Source organism: Bombus impatiens, unplaced genomic scaffold (genome assembly GCF_000188095.3).
Source record: "Bombus impatiens unplaced genomic scaffold, BIMP_2.2 scf_0504, whole genome shotgun sequence".
Classification (NCBI taxonomy): Eukaryota; Metazoa; Arthropoda; class Insecta; order Hymenoptera; family Apidae; genus Bombus; species Bombus impatiens.
The window spans coordinates 170493-190472 of NT_176923.1; the positions used below are offsets into that span (position 1 = coordinate 170493).

General features: G+C 38.5%; 2 protein-coding genes across 6 annotated transcripts in view; one reads left to right on the forward strand and one right to left on the reverse strand.

Moving 5' to 3' along the window:
- The window catches only part of LOC100749362 (lysosomal acid glucosylceramidase), a 36146-nt gene extending 19474 nt beyond the window's left edge, over positions 1–16672 (reverse strand). The window contains exon 1 of one of the 2 annotated variants that reach the window (XM_033321824.1): positions 16218–16672. The gene's annotated coding sequence lies outside the window, so the exon portion shown is untranslated. The remainder of the gene's footprint in view (positions 1–16217) is intronic. The other variant, XM_033321823.1, reaches the window with a different exon arrangement.
- The window catches only part of LOC100750202 (tubulin glycylase 3A-like), a 33564-nt gene that overhangs the window by 2840 nt on the left and 10744 nt on the right, over positions 1–19980 (forward strand). The window lies entirely within an intron of this gene.

Sequence of the window (19980 nt, forward strand, 5' to 3'; positions counted from 1 at the left end):
GACGTAATAAGATATATCATATATGTATTTAGGTACTTTCCGATGAAACACGGTTCCTTTTTCCACGGTAACGACAATTTCCACGAAATACTAATGCAGGTTCTTTGAAATTCATCTAGAAACTGAAGCTTTCTGCTTTACGTAATTGTTCGAAATTAATAGGAGAAGCTTTTTATTCGAAGTTCTATACAGATTTTAGACAAAGGTTTAAAAAGAGGCGAGCATCTGAGTGCTTCGGATTTAGTACCCTTGTTCTTCTTCTTGTCCCCAAAGTAAAGAGCAAACGAAAATTGATTGATGTTTAATTAGTAACAAGTGTACAAATATATGTATAGTCGACTTACAGATTTAACCGGAGTAACGTACTCTCATAAATTTCCTTCGTTTTTAGATGGAAGAGTTCCTTGATCTTGCAAGTCGAGGAGGACGAGCTTTATTCTTGAAGGGGGTGATATATTGGCTTCTGATATCAGAGCTGACTGTCTGCAGAGACACGATTCGCTTCCAGAAAGTTCGAAGATGGCTAGACATAAATATTCAAAATTTTCGGAGCGCATCGTCGTCGTAAATCTACCACTTATTCCGAGTTTGTTGGTATTTAGGTTTCATTATCTATTCTCGTCTCGCGAACAATCGTCCGTTATTTTATAGCGTTTGATCAATTTTCGCGTTGTTTTCATTTTGCTTTTAAAAAGGAACTACTTGAGATTTTGCGTTCATTTTTTATGAAAACATTGTTTTTCAAATATTTTTTATCAAAAAGATTTTAATACTATTTGAAGCATTTTTATAGTATACGATAAAATTAAATGCATATATCGGTAGGTAGTACGGTATCGTTTATCGCGATCGATTAAATATGTACGTATGGTCGTTTTATTCGAATTAGGATAATCAAAAAGCGATTGGTGGAAAGTTCGATGAACGAAATCTATCACGCGTGAAACAATGGTCGACAAATGAGATGGTGAAGGCAATTGTCCGAATCCTGATGGTTTGTGCATCGTGCAACCATTGTCGGTCCTTCTTCTCTTTCCCGTTAGTCTCTTTCTCTATTTACTCGGTTCTACGTGATCTCTACAACACAAACTGCATGGAATGCAGAAACCAGCTAGAAAATACCCATCGTCGCGTCATTCGACGCTTCGACGAAGCACCAAAACATTTCCCTGCCGCACTTCTCTGTTCGCCAATGGGATTTCCGATTGACAGTTTTGAATCTGTTGCACCAAATTTCCAACGGTCGAGATTTTTTAGTTCCTTCGTCGTCTTGCTCCAGCCTTTACCGTATGAACGATATGAGCGTCTTTCGGCACCTCAGGCTTTCTGCTCTTTTACTCGTTACGTATTATCTCTCTCGTTAAATATCATACGTGTAATGCTCGCTTTCTGCTTACAAGCGCACGCTGAGTTTTACGAAAATTCTAAAAATCTTTCTCAGCTTATTTTGTGTAACTGCACCTTAAAATTACGTCGACGGCATACACGAACGAAATGACGAAATAAAATTGAAATTTTACCTTCTTCAAAATGAAAAATACCAACGATAGCAACAAAGGTATAGGTGCCTTAAATTTTAGGTCGCATAAGAAAAAAGCAAGGAAGAGAGTGAAAGAGAGAGAAAGAGAGGAAGAGAGAGAGAGAGAGAATAAGGTTTTGCCCGCAGCGCGGCGAAGCGAGTTTTGAACTTGGCTACAGGGTTACAGTTATTTCCTCTACCCACGGCAAACGACGTCGTACAACAAAGCATTTACTGGGCGAAGCAGCAGTATCGTAAATACGATACCAAGTTGAACAGGCGTTCGAATTCCAAGCAATTCTCTTTGACATTCTCCCTGCACAGCTTTTACGGTCACCTGATCGCAATCTCATCAAAATTGGGTCATACAATGCTCTAGTTGCGCCATTCGAATCACCATTGTTCACCGTTCTTTGATGCTATATTTTAATCATTGACTTCTTTTCATTTAATTTCAATATGCCGCTCGTTGAAACGGAATCAACGAAAATTAAAAAGAAGCATCGCCGAATACTGTATTAAGAAAATTTTATATCGTATTTTAAAATCTTACGTCAATATTGTCTACTCTAGTGTAATCCACTGCTCATCGAACTTTAAATATGTAGATAATGTATGTACATATATACATATATACATATGCACATGTAGTATCGTAGTATAATGATGATTTATTTACGATGAATGGATTGTTCAGATGTTGATTTATCGCAATAATCTATTATGGTCTAGACAACGCAATAGTTAACTTGTAATTCTCGTCACAATAGATCCAACGCTCTCTCTCTCTCTCTCTCTCTCTCTCTCTCACGCGAACCACACTCTCACGACACGCTGGCAACACTCTCACTTCTTGATTTGCACTCTCCGACTCCTCAATATGGTACTGCCCACCCTTCGATCTTTTTTGTTTTCTCTCGGAGACAACCCCCCACTACATTCGAGTTACGCCACCGTTCGCGCCTATGATCGCGTACGCACCTTCCTTGTGTATGTGAAAAAACGGACCGAAGGCGAATCGATGTTCTGCAACTATACGCTGGTCGCTACATTGTGTGCATTTCGTCGCTACATTCTGTTTGCGGCACTGCATTGTACTATCCCGGGAAATTCGAACTTAAATATACGATGGATCAAGCGTATGCTCCCCCCCCCCTTTTTTTTTGATATTACATACATGTACTCGATCTTGCAATTATTTCGACAAACGATATAACTAAATTATATTAATGCTCATTTTTTAATTTCATCGAAAAAATTTGTTCTTTCTTTACTTTTATATTACTTGCACTTTCATAAATGTGTATTTTTGAATATAAATTTGATCAAATACGATGATATCGATCGTTGACAGATAGAGGAGGATCAACTGAGAAAAAATACTCATGAGAGAAATACTCATGAGAGAGAATACTCATGAGAGAATACAAAAATACGGATGAGAGAAAGGTTTCCAAACGCGATCAAATGATCATCAAAGAACGGATTAAAGAATTTTCGAAAGTGACAAGTATGTGTGAAACAACGCATCGGTACGTTAAATATGGTAATGAGTTTCAACGCATAGGCTACCAATAGTCATCAATTATTCTGAATAATGGCATGCAAATAGGACGACGCGTAGGCAATTAATGTCACTATTTGCACAGGCTTATCCTTGGTGCATAGGACGGGTTGGTACAGAGTTGCTGTACATGTACATGTATATTTGTCGATCGTAGGTAACTATAAACGGGTGACAAACGTGATACCGATCGTCTGTTTATAATATAGTTTGTATTGTCGTATTATGCTCTATACAGTATCGTTCGAGACATTCTCATTCGTAGTTCAATGAAATTTCAACGATCAATTGGTAATTGATACGTTCCAAGTTCACAATGATGACAACAATAATATTTTGTTCAAATATGTAACAATAACAACAAAGTTATACGATTAACTTTACCTTTCCTAGGATATAAGTGTCCATAATGTAATGTATTATACGTATAAACATCGTAGCAATTGAAATACCGATCCATACAAAATTAAGAATCGTTTAAGAGACACATACTTTGACTGCCACCACTGCACCGTTTTACTATTTTTTGTACGATTCGATTCACTGTCCACGTTTTTGTACGTAATTATATTTCAACGATCTAACAGTATACGTAGCAAGGATTTCTACAAATATGTAACGTTTGATCTCTCCTTACAAAGAGATCAATGGCAAGTTTTATCAAGCTGGTATCAGCCAATTTATCGTTGCGTTTGAAACCGTGGAAAAAGTATATTTCTTCGAAGCTTCCTGGTTCCGACGACCTTTTTCTAATTGCCCTTGTTTCGTCTTTCAGGCGTTTACATTTCAAAAGGTTATATTGATCGCTGGTTTCCGTATAAGAAACAGAATATTTTAGAAAACATCGATATTAATTAGCTATGATGTAATTCAAACATGGTCGATGACAGCCTCGAGCGAAGCCGACACAACCTCTACTTGACACTTTGCTTGTTTTAGCTACAAACCTCTGTGGATTCAAGCTACTACGTTTTTAATTAGACAATGACAATTTCCAATTACTCCTTCTGTTATTACACTAAATGTCAATATTTGTAAGAGAAGTAGGCAGTTTGTGTAATTTTTAGTGTCGATTCTCCCCATTTCTATTTTAATAAAAACGCTCAGCACACCTAGATGGTTGAATTATCGATTTATACGAGAGAAAGGTTCGAGCATTTTTTACTTTTAAACTAAAGAATAGTTTGAAAATTCGTTAATGCGAATATTAACGTACAACGTTAAGTAATTATATTTTTGAAAATTTATTTCCACAAATAAAATTTAACGAGTGGTATCGAATATCCGTTTCACCCGGCGGCATTGTTATCGCGAGTGCAGTTAACCAGATATTTTAAACGAGCTCCGTCTATTCGTCCTTAAAAGTTGCTTCAACCCTTGTTAGGAAATTTCTTAGAAAGTTGCGACGTTTATAGGTGTACGTTTATACGTATGCGTACGAGAGAATACCTAGACGAAACGTATGTGTTTACTATGTAACGCTCGTTGCGAAATAGTCAAGTTAATCAAAAGTTTTTACGGTGCATGGTCGATAGCTATCCAAGAAAGATGTAAGAACTCGCAATCCATTGTCAGTCGGTTCGTTTCCCTGATCTCATTTGTTCGCAGCTGGAAAAAAACTCTTTCAATTTCGATCGTGAATTACGGCCGACCGCATTCGGTACGTGTTCGCGATTCCGTAATGTGGAAACCTCCGTGAACGTAACTAAAGAACCGGTCGAACACCAAACTCCCTCGCAGCTCAAATCGAATTATACGGATAATCAGAAAGTTAAAACTGCAGTCTATTTCCTGCCGCGAGTGCGGCCGATGTCAAATACCTTTGTTATTTAGGAAAATTGAAATCTGAACTAATTATTTGCGAATATGCGATCAGCTACTAAGTGTGTTATCGTTCATATCGCATTAAATCAACCGGTTATCAAGGAATTTCAAAATAATTATGTTATCTTCTTCTATCTATTACGTGCGCGAAAGCGATGATGTTTCGAAACGAACGAAAACTAATACGATCAAATAATACAGTCACAGAGAAATTGCGATGCTGTCCATGTATTTCGACGTATTCGTGTATCTCAGGTTGCTCGAGACTAATGAAAAAACTTTCTTACACACAAAAACCTGCTCCGGAGGGAGTCACGGAACGAAGCATTTCTGTTTATTTCGTGCCAAGGATGTTTCGAAAGTGCAACACTATGTCCGTGCATCGTATGCGCGTGGCTTTTAATACGGAATTTCGGCCAACTACTTGAATTTTAGCCGATGTTTAACGAAGCCACTTCCAACGCGATTCGACGAGATATGCCAGCCTAAAGGTTTAAAGGTTCTATCGCTCGAACACATTATAAAATAACAACACATTATAAAATAACAACAATACAGAATGCAATAGAATTATTCAACTTTGGTGTTTAAAAGGACCATTTAAACGAAGCAAGCAAAGGACCTAGCTATTCGTTACTGCGTACTTACAAGGATCTCGTATTATGTAACTTTAAGGACGAGGGCTGGTGTCCCTATTGTGTATTCGAATTCCCCCTAAAATTTACCGTAGCCATCCTTTCGAGTATGCTGTTGCGCGCGTAGAAGCACAGCTACTAACATCCAGCAAGTGCGCTTGTTGTCGCATTTGATGCCTTGTTCCAACGTAACGCTGGCAAAGTCTCTGATAGAACCCCTTAACTCATTGTAACCAATTGTGCGAATTTCTCTTATATTTAGTTATTACGTTGACAACACGCGTAAGGAATTTGAAAGAAATTCTTAATAATAGATTCTGTCGTTCTGAAAACGACACACGAATGACGCCTAACTCGTGAATAATAGATAGAACAATTCATTTAGAAAGGATTTCTATCCTCTTCTGTGCATACGGAGACATTATTGAAAGGTTCCTCTGTCGAGGTTCTAAGGACACTCGGATGCCGGTTTCCGAGTGTCTCTATACTTTTGTGTAAACCTTAATTGGAAACGCATGCCGGCATTGCCGACCCAAGAAATACGTACTAGTAAGAGTTATTCCGCGGAGATATTTTAACGATCTTCCTTTAGATAACGTTGCATACCATTACTTTCTGAGAAAAATCTATGAATTCGTCGGACGAAAGAAGAATGGAGAATCAGAATGAAAAAGAGCTAAAAATAGTAGAATAAATCGATAGTTTTACCTTCAACCTTTCTTTAATCGCTATTAACGTTATTCTTATTTATAGATAAACAATCTATTTACAAAATACAGCGGAACAAGCGGAAAGGTTTCAAGTAAAGAAACTACTGTGTCTCACAGCTACGCCGCATAAAATGACAGACCCTGAGATAACAAATAACAGGAAACATATTCCTACGTTGGCTATAATTGCAAACTGGAAACATAAAGTTTCGAACAAATAGAGAGATCTTAAGACAAGTTTAATATATCGTCTTTCTAGAATAGAAAGAATAAGACGAAGTTTTATCCTGGTCTCTTCCCGAGAGGGAAGAATTACCTTTATACTGACATTTTAATTTTCCGATAACGTTCAGACGAAAGACGAGTTACCATCAAACAAGAGGCCGCATTTTACACCTGTAAAGAATCGCTCTTCTGTAGAACGCTGATCCAAATCGAATCAAATGTACATAGTCAAAAAGATCTCATTCGGATGCATCGTACGTTTCCTTACCGATTTTTTCAGTACATTTTTAACGATTGTTTCTAGAATTTCGTTTCCCCTTGCAAAAGTTCCGGAATCTGGATCAGAAAAATCTACGTAATTCGACAATTCCTCCGAAACCGCGTTATTTATTTTTCGAAAGAAATGCGCGAGGTTCGAGATTGATTTTTCAAAAAAAAAAAAAAAAAGAAAAAATGCCATACTTGTCGACGTCTTCTTACGTATACGTATACGAAAGGACGAGCATCGAAGAAAGACTCGGCGAAAATACTGCGAGCTTGGAACTGGACTTACGTACGTACACGTACATGTATAAAAACAGTTATAAGAGAGATGCAGGCGTTTCGGTTCTCGTTGGTGGTTTAGAGGGGAGGATGGGAGTAGATCGTTAAGTTGCCGAGGCCGAAGAGTAGAAGACATAACGAAGGGAGAATAAGCGAAAGACACACAATCTCGGTAATGGGAAGACCGCAAAAAATGGCGTGAATGGGGGATTCAAGCGGAGGCAGCCTCGTCAAGCGCGACTGTCGTCGTCCGCTGCGAATGCCAGAGGCTCACGCGACTCTGTAATTAAAAAGTAGAAACGTAGACGGAAATTGTTGACGTTGAAGTTCCGGACATCGTCGTTTTCACCTTTATCTTGATTCTCCGTCTCGCTCCTTCTTCCCTCCTTTGCTCCCCTTCCCGTCCCTTCGCCTCTGTTTTTCTTTTCACGATATACCGTTTCTCTGCTTCCTATTTCCCTCATTATAATAATATACGTCTCAATTTTCTAACGAAATAAACGAGTGTCGCCTGGCGCCATCAACGACGCAGGATCTATGCAATTGGGAAAGCCTCGGTTCGTCCAGACCAATTTAGACTGTTGCGACTTCTGTTTGACGGCTGATTTTTTTATCAATTTTCATACTTCACTTTTACGGTAAAGTGACAAACGCGAATAACGAAATAGGTCGCTCGGAGAACGCAATAACTCGAAAGGAAGACAATCACAACGACATCAGTTGGATAGCCTCCGTGTTCCGCAGTCTACGCTCGTTTTTTCCGTATGATTCCAGCTGACGAAACGGAAAACGAAACAAAGATATTTAATAATTGTCGAGACAGGACTTTTATTTTTCGAGTCTCTAGTTTCTATATTATTTTATCTCTCGATGCGCCATACGCTGAATTTACATTGCAAACAGAGGCAAATAGGAAGAAGAATATGCCATAGAGTATACTAAACTGAAAATTGTAACATTTCCTTCGCGTGTTGCGCGTTTTTTGAATGACAGTCTCGACAGCGCTTTGAAAGAGCGAATGATCAGACGACGAAAGAAACATTGTTTAGCCATACACATCGAATTACCCCGATATGACACGAACAGCTGGCTTTCTTCTCTGACCGAGTCACGGAAACAACAGAAGGTCTTTGATGCTACGGTAAATCGGAAATGATGCGGTTTTGCTGTGTCTGCTATCGTTTGCCATCTAAACCGTCTTTTAACCTACGCTCTATGGATCTTTTCGTAGTTTCTGTAATCCATAAACGATAGATGTACGTACAATGTACATCTCGGTGATCCGGACAACGTAAAACGAAGATTTATTTCAAACGTAATGCGTTTATCTAAAATTCGGTTCTAGCAGAGATTGAAATTAAAAATATTACCTACTTACACAAAAATACTTTTACGCGAATGGCATCTTTCAACGTTTAACGGAAGAATTTGCGTGAAAAATGTGGCATGTAAGTGTCTTGTTCGCGTAGTCGCATAAAAACGAGTCGTAAAAGAGGGTTTCGTAGTTTATGCTGTGTCGAATACATACGACGCTTTTTCCATCGAGTGAAAATGTATGTAAAATGTCAATATACTGCCGGAAAATCCTTCGTGTATTCACGCACGTAAGCTCATCGAAATTTTATATTTCATTCCATTTAAAGTGATTAACTGCTCGTTTCGTTTTACGCGACCGTATGACTCGATCACTCGCCGAAGAAACTGGACGATCAACGTGCATAGTTCGATTGCGAAGTGTTTTACTACGCTATGCCGAAATGTTATTTGTCGGCTCATAAATTTTCCATTTCACGTACGTATACGTGTATGTACATTGTTTAAATCACGGATAAAGATTAAATAATAATCGTTACGATTAAATCAGATATACGCGGTACGTGTATTATTCTCCGTATTTTCGTTCAAAGCAACAGTGACTTTTTGCGTGTTCTAAATATACGAGCATGTAGAAACAGTGGAGCATTTTCTTGTCCTGCCTCGCTCGCGGTTAAAGCGAACGAGTAGCAATTTACAGCTAAATGGATTTCCAGTTGTTCGTTGTCGCTTTCTTCCGTATTCCTTCCATAGAAAGAACAGACAGCGAAAAAGCGGAATAGGACTTTGAAAATCGCTTGAACCGAAAGCTATTCGGCTTTATACGATGTCTCTTTAGTCGTATACATGTACATGCTTATAATCGGTAACTGACCTATTTTTCGACGTCGAAAATATTTCGCTACGAATTCCAACGTACGAGTCATTTCGTTCCATTTGATCTTCAAAGAAAGAAGTAAGAGGTTCGAGGAAGTACTTTAAATAGAGATACGCGACACTAGTGGCGCTAACGAGAGAAAGGCAGATTCGTTGCTTTATGCCGATTATTACGAGAAAGCTATTAGGGTGTTAACGTTGTAGGGAGCGGGTCACTTTCGAGGTCCATATTGGCCATTATCCGCACGTCAGTAACGCCGAGCGGAAAATCAAATTTACTTGCGAGAATTCAACCGTCCCGAACGATTACGCGCTATAAAATTCATTTTAAACGTTACATATGACGGCCGCTGCTTTTTTAACTTCACTCTGCTCGAATGCCATTGCTCTGGCAATCGGTGATAACTTTATGGCAATCTACGGTCTAATAAATGTTTAACGTATATTCGATCTCCGTCAGTCTTACGATGACCAATACCAACAAAATATTCTAAAGTTTAGAGTTCAGAGAGTTCGAACGATAAAGATTAACCACTTGAGCGTATATTGTCCGGGTTTATCCGAGGAAGTCGAGCGCTGTAAACGCAAATGGCCGATGTCAAAGTTTCCATCGATAGATCGCTGTATTTATAGCTGACCTGCATTTCATTTAACAATTTAACCGAAACTATCGGCGCTTTGTTGGTAGAGCGACGGCTTAATGAAGCTTCCTCTGGGTACCTTTGTTTCTACCGGAAGGCAGTAGCGTGTAAGGGGTGTCGAGAGACATGACAAGCGAACGATGTCCGAGATAATCTCGTGATTGCCTTCAGGCTCCAATTACACCCTTGACACGAACCGTATGGGATCTCAAGATTACTTCCTTTGGAAGTTTATACTTCGTTTCGAATTCATCAGCCTTTCCACCTTTTGACCATCCTGTTACGTTCTGCACGATTTACAATATTCTACAGAGATATCGTATCCAGCACGATACATACTCGTAAAAGTACTCAGGCGAATATAGGTACTCGGATCATGTCGTTTCAGTATGAACGTTCTAGCTGTATGGATAGTTATTTTTCCACTTTCAAGTTATTCTCAAGACACGCCAATTAAAACGGACGAACTTGCTTCGACGCAATGCTAAATATAAAGCTGTCTAGACATAGGATTTCTAGGTTGCCATTGATCTATTACAATTAGTGCTATTACAATTAGTCTGTCGACGTCGTTGCTGGTAATTGCGATTCTAACCGAAGTTGATCGCAGTATTTCCAGAAACTGTCACTCTGTTCGTTCGTGCTTAAACGTTCGTCCATACTTGGTTTATTTCATTTTAAACTTATGTCGTTTGAAAAAAAGTACGTATACGTCAATACGCAGATAATATCGCTTTTAAACTGAATGTAATTCGATTCGGAAAAGTATGGCAATTTTTTATCAAGATCCATTTATAAATTTAGGAATTTGCCATTTATGGACGCGAATAAGACCGGGAGTAAGACTCCTAGCGAGTTAATTTATTCTTTGTTGCAAAAGTGAGAACCGAACGGTAGTATTAGTTGTAAACTTCGCAACTGCGTAGCTTCTACTACAGTCTCGATTATTTATGGAGCTAGAAGTAGCTTTCTTCTAGAAGGAGGAATGCCTCGAACGTCAGGTCAGTTGGAAAGTTAATAACTTGCAGGATTAAGGGGTAGCTTGGCGAAGAAAAATTTAAATCCTTCAAATTTATTAGGAATTCCAACACTTCGGAATATTTTATAACGAAGAACGAACGAGAAACGTTGAAGAAAATGAAACTCGATGATGCATTCTGATCTGATTATAGATTAAGCACAAAAGATGCGCAAAAGATTACAAAATAAAAAGGTAATATATTATATAGTCGATGTCGTCGAGAGAAAGGTAAAAAAAAAAAAAAAAAACAACGAATGGAACGAAATATAATTATTTTGACCCGTAACAACGTCAGAGTAACTTAGCGAAGAAACAAAGAAAAAAAGTAACTCTGAAAGAAAGAGCATATTACTTTCCCATCAAACTTCTTTGAATGCATAGAGTTACGATAGGAAAACTACTGCCTTTCGGTAAGTGAGGCGTGATATTGAGGATTTCTACTCTGCTGTAACAGCAGGAACACTCGTATGCTCTTTCCATTTTCCCGTGGTCCTGTCTTCGTCAGCGAAGTCGAGAGATAAATAAGATTCGACTAATTCTACAGCAAAAATTCATCGATATCTTTTTCTTGTATCGCGATCGTGGCTTTTTCAGAGATTGTTTGCTCGTTAATTACTCCGTGAATTTTGTCCTTGCGCAGTATACACCTTGCATGCCGTTCCAATATCGCGCAGCTGTTTCGCAGAAGATTAGAGCAGCAAACTCGAAGGAAGATGCATGCGCAGAGATGCCGTATCTGGACACAACTATGCGAGCAAACTTACCGAGCACAATGTCCGGCTAACTGTACATCGAACGATGCGAACTGTGTAATGTTTACTCCAATATACCGGCAGTAGCAGCAGCAGCGGTAACTACGAACTGCATATCGTTGCTGTCGAAATTAAATTAGAAGACGAGTGTCCGAATCAATCGACAGCCACGTCTTCGACCCGTATTCAAACTTTCGCGACTTTCGGTATCCGAGATCTTAGTTGAACGGTTAAAGCGTTATTTTCTATAGTTAAAGGCGTAGTAAAAGTATTCGCAATTTTGCCTTCTACGATAATAACACCGGATCGAAGAATATGTAGCGGAGAAGTTTACTTATAGAAAATAGTTTAAAAAGTTTGATTAACGAACGATTAAACACAGCGAAAGGACAGGTTCGTCGTATGTCACTTTTGTGCAATTCCCAAGTTCTTATCCGTCTCGCTCTTGGGAGCCTCGTAAGCGAAGGTGAGTGCGCGACAAAAATTCGATTAATCGTAAAATGTCGTAAACTCATAAAACGCAAGAAAGCGGTTAGAAGTAAGTAATGGAGGGTTAAAGAATTTATGGAAGTGATAAGTCGCCGGTCATAAAAGTGCACTTAGATCTAAGCTATAGTTTAAAAATTGTGTACAGGAAACGTTCTATGCGAGGAAAGTGACTATTCCATTACACGCTATTATGTTAATATTATTGCCATTGCCATTAAGATAAAATATTGTGAAACGCGTCAAGCTTGTAGACCGTGGTATATGGAAGCGCGCAACTTGATACGATAAGTCCAATTTTATATTGGCGCGGTTTTCAAAGTTCACAAAGAAAACACGAAAATCACAAAGAAACGAGAGTATGTACGAGGAGAATGCGAGGTAGGGGCAGAAACACGAGAAGAGGATAGGAAAAATTGAAATTTTCAAGAGGTCGCCGAAAACAGTAGGGAAAAGCATCGAGAATACCGTTGTTAACGGACGAAAGAGCACACTTCGCAGCGTGCTAGCTCTTTGTTTCGTTAACCTGAACGGCGGTTCGTAGATAAAGCTTAGGTCGCTAGTTCTAAACTCGTCCATTGCTCAGGGCCGCTATGTCAGACGGTAGCGACAAGAGAAAGGAGAGAGTTATATTGTACTTGGTCGTATATAGCGATGCGAGGTGAAGCGAAGCAAGGTATACAAGGCCTACGACGTTGTTACGCCCTCGGCAACCTATTCAAACTTCTCACCCCTCACGATGAACATGCACGTATATCCGTGTGCCAATCATTACGAACTGCTCTTCTCCTTTCTCTATTCTCCATCCTCTTACACTTATTTCACTCTCGGTACCTTGGCTCTGTCTTTTGGTTTGACTTTCGTGGTCTTGTGAAACGTACTTGCCATCTTCTCCCCACATTCTCTCTGTACCATCAAAGTTATGCTAGCGTCTTTAATATATACCACCGTCTACTTTTTGCTATCTCTTGTCTTAGGAAGTGCTTTTACAAGTTGCTTTGAACATGATTTTCTTCGAAGAAAGAAGAGAAGAAAGAGAGAGAGAGAGAGAGAGAGAGAGAGAGGGAGAGAGAGAGAAGAGAAAGAGGAGGACGTTAGTACCAATCTTTACTCCTGCTGATTCCAGAATGCTGGCAGGAACGAACTCTACCTGGCTAACAACGAGTAGGGTTTCTACATTCTACCTTTCGATTTTTAGCTTCAAATCTATTTTGTCAAAAATAGATTGACACTTATAATCGAACGTCGTCTAGGCTTTCTATATATTTCCGACTGTTAACACTTTTCTGATTGTTCATTCTTTATACATTTTTCACAATGAACGTAAGTATAATACATAGTCTGTTCCAACAATAACAGAACTTCTTAAGAGTAAAGAATACCAGCAACAACGTCAATACGAAATTTGTGTCACGTTGAAATACATCCTTATTTGGCGCGTTAGTTGGTGGTGTGGATGGTTGATGGCCACAGGAGGAATGGATTTTCAATAAAATAAAATATTTTTCTCTTAGAACGATTCTCTCTGCCTCGTTATTTTTAAAAACTTTAGGGAATGTTTCGTTTTTTTAATAATTACAAACTACGGATATTTTATTAAAATTAAATATTTTTTCATATTTCATATTCATTTTGTAGATTAAAATTACCGTGTCTCAGACATAAACGTATGTTACCATGCTTATCAGCACTCGGAAACAAGAAGTAATTACAACCGATTGTTCGTAAGTTTGCTATGATGGAAAATATCCGAATAAAGCTATCAAGAAGAAAGTTGGTTATGTCTTTTTCGTGTTTCACGAGCTTCTTAATGGTCGCAAAGAAAAGAGTTTATCGAGAATCCTTTAGCTTGCTGCGATAAGTCCTTTGATGAAATTTATCATGGACTTAAGCGAACGACGTTGCTCTATTCCATCGGAAGTTTTCCTCGAATTGTAATCGAGGCGTTGCATCGCCTTAAAACTCGCAGTTGCTTTACTCGCCAGCTTTAATTTGTTAAGAACATATATCGATATATATCGACTAAATTAAACGATTCAGTAACGTTTGCGAAAAGTTCCGATGCCTAACGTTCTGTAAACGTATCTGTGAGGAGAAAAGGGAAAACTTTGTTTGTATTGTAGTATAGAAGTATTAGAGATGTGGAAGAGAACTTCAAACAGTTAGAAATACGTAGTTCAACGGTTAAGTTACGGTAACAGGTGATACGGTAAATGTTAAAACTCGAAGTTTAGATGAGAAAAATAATTTATCTTTGTGACATGACAGGAAACTAGAAGAGTTCAAAATGAATTTACAGAGTTTTTTGAAATTTATTTCCAACGTTTATCTTGTTCAACTTATCTTACTGCGCAAAGCGAAATGCGTTAATACAGAGGTCCCGAAAATAATACAACTAACGCATGGTAAGAGCAAGGCTAAAAAATTTGTAGCCAATCTATTAAGCAAACATTTACATTTGACATACAGCTTTTTCAATTTCAAACTCCGATCGATAAATTTAAACTTCGTTCGTCGATATACAACTTGCATCGAATCGAGAAATTATTCGCTGTTGTAACGTGCAATTTTGTTATTTTTGCATGTATTTTCAACCGAGTGTCTGAGTTAGAAAATCAGAAGGGATCGCCGTAAACTATTTAACTAATTATTACGATAACAAGTTCAACAATCTGATGGAAATCGTAATCAAAAACAACGATATGGCCATAGTTAAACACTTGATTGTAAGTGATTGCCCGACTACATAATATTTGCTTCAAGCATCGGCTAACATTACGAACAAGCGTATTTCGTACATTGAAATCACTCGACGATGAACGCTCTTTTCCAAAAGTGGAACTTTTAAACGAGTACGTTTTTATCGTCGATAAGAAATGCATCGCAATTGGTGCAATTATCATCGAACGTAACGAAACGAAAAAGGAAAAGGAATCGCTGATTCGTGAATTGAATCGTCGTAATCCAATAGTTAACCAAGAACGTTCCATGCAGAATGGAGAAACGATGCGCGATGCTGCGTTCCATGTCGCGAAGTCCATTACGAAGAAGGTATTTTCGAAGAAAGCTAATAGATCATGGGAAATGGGTTAAGACGATGAAAGAGAATGGAGTATTCGGCTCGTCGATGCTTCGAGGCTCATGGTCGATAGATCACGCATCTAAGTATACTAAATGTCTCTTTTTCTCGTTCATAGGTTATTGAACTGCGGATGCTCTTTTTAGCGAGGAATACACTTATCAAGTCCGATGTCATGGCCAGCGGGCATGTAATATGTCACACTTGAAAACGGAGACGCGACCGTGTCATCGTTTCCACGCACTGTACATATACAGGGTGGTTGGTAACTGGTGGTACAAGCGGAAAGGAGATGATTCTACGCGAAAAAAGAAGTCGAAAATATAGAATAAAAATTTTTTTTAAATTTTTTTTTTAATTTTTCCATCGAGACAACGATCTACAGTGAGATCCGTTATAACGTACCGCACGCGTATCGAGCGAAAATTCAAAGTCGATTTTCTCGAAAACAAAGCCTCGAACGAGAAATTTTTATTCTATATTTTCGACTTCTTTTCCGCTTGTACCACCAGTTACCAACCACCTTGTAGACACCTACTGATTTTTCACATCCTTTACTGCAAATGTATTTTTCTTCCTTACAGTTTCAGCGGAAACAAATCCTTGCGAATTTAGTCGGAATCATTAACTAGCGATTAAGAACAGAAGTTTCTTTAGTAATAGCCGGGCAACAGCCTTCCACTGAATAAAATTTTGTCTATCCTCCAACTTAAATTATCGACTGCGTTCGTTCAAAGTTAGAATAGTTCGTTTAATAGGTGACGAGCGATTATCACAACGTATATTCGTTTTTATAAATAAGCCTATCTCTACTAGCGTGAGAATAGAGAAAATATTTATGAAAGTATAGTAATCTACGATAGTGTGTACATACTTACGTTAGTATCGTTGCGATATCGGTTATCGTGATATTCCTTATCGAGTCAATGGATAAACTTTGTGCGAAATATAAAAAGACGAAAGAACGAAAAAGAGAACAAGAAAACAAGCAAGTACCATCCAATAAACGAAATATTACGATTTCTTACCTTGGTTTCTTTCTTACGATGACTAAGTTTGGGCCAGACTTCTTTATGAAGTAATAATACGTACGATGGAACTTATCCGAGCACAAGCACGTTAACTTCACGAATCGTGGGTAGCGAGCCGTATTCTCAATTTATATTTTATATTTTATATCGTATCTAATTTATATTTGTTCTACTCTAGTTTAGACGTCGAGGTAACAACGTGACTAAAACAAGATTTTAATCGTCGATCCATCATTGAGTCATCGGCTTGTTCGTTTTAACGGGCTGTTGTATTATATTATTATGAGATCTAATTATTCCGATAATATTAATTTGTCAGACGGTTACTCTTGGAAAGTTCACCAAATTGTTGCGCTACGATGATCGAAATATTTAGTTTAATTCTGTCGGATGTTCGTTCACGCGTTCGTTAATCGTACACGATCTTAATACGAGCATCGCTACTGCGTAGAGTGGACTACCACGAGGTCGTTTATCTACAGAAAGGTTGTACTCACACGTACATGTGTATATGTCCATTATTAGATACGTCAATGCTCTCAATGCGATTAACGTCCCGATAGATGCAGACGAACTTGCTTACGACCGTTCCAATTTTTTTTATGAAAAATTTTACATTCTGCTTGTGGAGCGTCAGTCTTTGAAAGCCTTGTGAAAACTCCACGCGCGTTTGATATATTAGGAAAATCGCCGAAACATTTAGGACGGATAATCCGAATCGATCAAGGGTCTCTGTTAGATACAGAAGAATCGTCGATGCATCTTCGATTTTACCGGTAATTTTATCGATTTGTTTCTTCGAGCACAAATGAATAATATCGGACGGAATAAAAATTTCGTGAAAATTGTAATACGTCGTAGAAATGAATCGTTAGCTATGGTGGAACAACGTATTTCGTATTAGCTGGAAAAAACTGAGCACGCTTCGCTTAAATACTTTCACTGAAAACGGTACTAATAACAGGAATGATTACGTTTCGTTTATAGAGTACAGGACGCGGAATACAGACGCGGGTCAGAGTTGTTTGTATCTTTTTGTCGTCTGCGAGAATAACGGGGGAAATCTCGTGAGAAGCCATTTCAACGAGGAGGAGAATTATTTGTGCCTGAAGCACGTGACACCGGCAATCCGAAGCGAAATGCAAAAGGTACAATTGCAAGAATAATTGCCGACTCGTTTGTTTTCTCGGTTCTTAAAATGGGATCATTACAAAGTACTGCTTACTTTCGTGGCAGAGAAAGAGAAACGAAGAGACAAGTAGGCGGAGAGTATGTTTTTCTCACGTAATTAGCCACTTCGAGCAAGAAACGACTCTGGATAGGAAAGGAAATGGTTCTGTCGGGAACACGAAAGGAACGTTTTTGCTGAAAAAAAAAGGAAAATAATTAACCGTACTTTTTTCATCGTATAAACACCTCTTATTTCTTAAAGTTCTATCCGGGGTTTAAACATTTCAACTTGAGGAAACGAAGTGGTATCTTCTGCGCTTTTAAGCTAATAGAAAAAAATTGTAAATATAAAACAAGCAACTAAAATGTACGGGGCGTTTTCCCAAAGAAATTATCGAGTCCGACGTAGGAGTTGGTTTATAAACTTGGTCTCGGTGAAGTTGAAGAATATAAAAAGCATCGAACACGTAACCGGCCTAACGGTGAATAATTAAGGCGCTTTGCGTTCAGATGTTTTAAACAACGCTGACGTCTTTTTTAAAAAAATCTAGTCGACGTTTATTCGACCAAATGTTTTAAAACCACGATGGAAATGGGAATAACTTTCGAAGCCAACGGAAAACTTTACTAAACCCTTCAAGTTTTCAAGTATGGACGTTGATGCCGGAATTTATCACCATCTTTTTATCACGTCAGCAATGAACTGATCACGTGTTTCAAGTACGTGACTGCAATGTAAACTTCTCAATGCCGAAACTTTATCGAGTCGGACAAATTTTGGGAAATTTATCCAAGAACTACATATCGCTCTATGACTGTAGAAGGAAACGAGATTACAGGCTTCGGCTTTGATCACCTGTTCATACCCTCCGAGGTTGTTTCCGATCGATAACCGGATTTCGAGATAGTATTTTAATCGTAGACCGTTGCAGTTTCATCAGATATTACGTGTAATCACATTTAGAGCATCACCGTCCCGGTATTCGTGTGATTAAACTATCTTCGTAAGTTACAGGCTCGACGTTGTCCCTTGACGATGTTGAAGCGATATATTTTAAACGATAAATTACGATAAATTGCGAAAAAATACATAAAAACGTTGTCTCCTTTGGAAAGAGTGTGGAAATTACACGGACTGGAAGTAGGCGCGTGAAAAGAGGAGAAAAGTATTTGTACCCGAAACGATACAAGTATAGTAGAAGATAGAAACTTTACCGGCAGAGTTTGAATTCGTTCATGTTAGGCGGAAGTAGAGCAACGGAAGGCAAAGTAGAGCAGTTCCCGGAGAGAAATAGTTCTCAAAGAAATATCTACTATGTAATACATGACTTTGCTTTAAATTGTACAAAGGCCCCTTTAGCGATATAACATTTGGTGCGAATACGCGTACTCTTCGGTGCTGCAATCTCTAATACACTATGTTTCCCTTTGAAAAATATGTACAGAGTAGGTCTCTAGGTAAAGGTACATACGTATATGACACGTTATTCGCATATGCAAAATTCTACATAAAAATATACCTATGTATATATAGAGAAGATATATATGTAATGCGCATAGTAAATAACTGATTTGACCGCAATTTAATAACATAATAATAATTTAATTTAATAATACAATACGTGGAAACTAAAGACAAAATTTGGAAAATTGTACGAGCGATCGTACAAAGAGCGGCAGTTCTCGTTGGATACGTCTCTAAAATGTTTGCAGCTGGAAATCAAAAAACGGAATATTACGGTATTTCTCGTATCGATATGGCTAGAAATTTCGAAATGCTTGCGCTTATTAATCGGTTTGTAAATTACCTCTATTCAGTTTGCTTGTTAAACAGCGATACGCGCACGAAAAGCCTACCATTCAATCGCGATTAGTGGACTTCTCTATCGAACGATGGTATATTTCCCTCGAATAGACTATAGAACGATCCGATAATTCCATTACGCAGGCTAGTAACGGTATAAAGTTTCTCCTTATACCGTCATCGTCCGAGGACGCTCGTGTCATTCGAATATTGGTATTCACACGAATCTCGACTTTTCACATCGCTAATCGTTTACGATACAAAACAACTTTCTCGAAAGATGTTCTCGTGGCAGAAGTATTTCAAACGTTCAATGCCCCAATTCTAGTCTACTATTCTCTTTGCAACGTTTTTCCTAGCGGCAGAGTTTCTAGTCACAAACTAAGCACATACTGGTTGTTTATCTTTGGAGTTCGGTCTGATTTTTATAGCGGCTGTATAACGTGCGTCGATACAATGATCGAGCGAAAATTACGATCTCCAAATTTCAAAGATGTACGATCGGACGTTTGGATACTTCCTCTGACTTATGAAAGTCGTAGTGTGATAATTTTTCATCGAAGATATCGCGAACGAGTGTTTTCCCAGGACGATGGTCACATTTCGATGACAAAAGAAACGAGGAGGAAAAAAAGAGGAGCGAAAAGAAGAATAGAGAAGAGAGAGAGAAAGGAGAGAAAGTTCGAGGTGAAACGCGAAGAAACGAAGCTGCAACGACTATACCAGCGCCACAAGCTTAACCGACAAACTTCGTAACTTGTTTCTTCGTTGAAAATGCATCGTGTA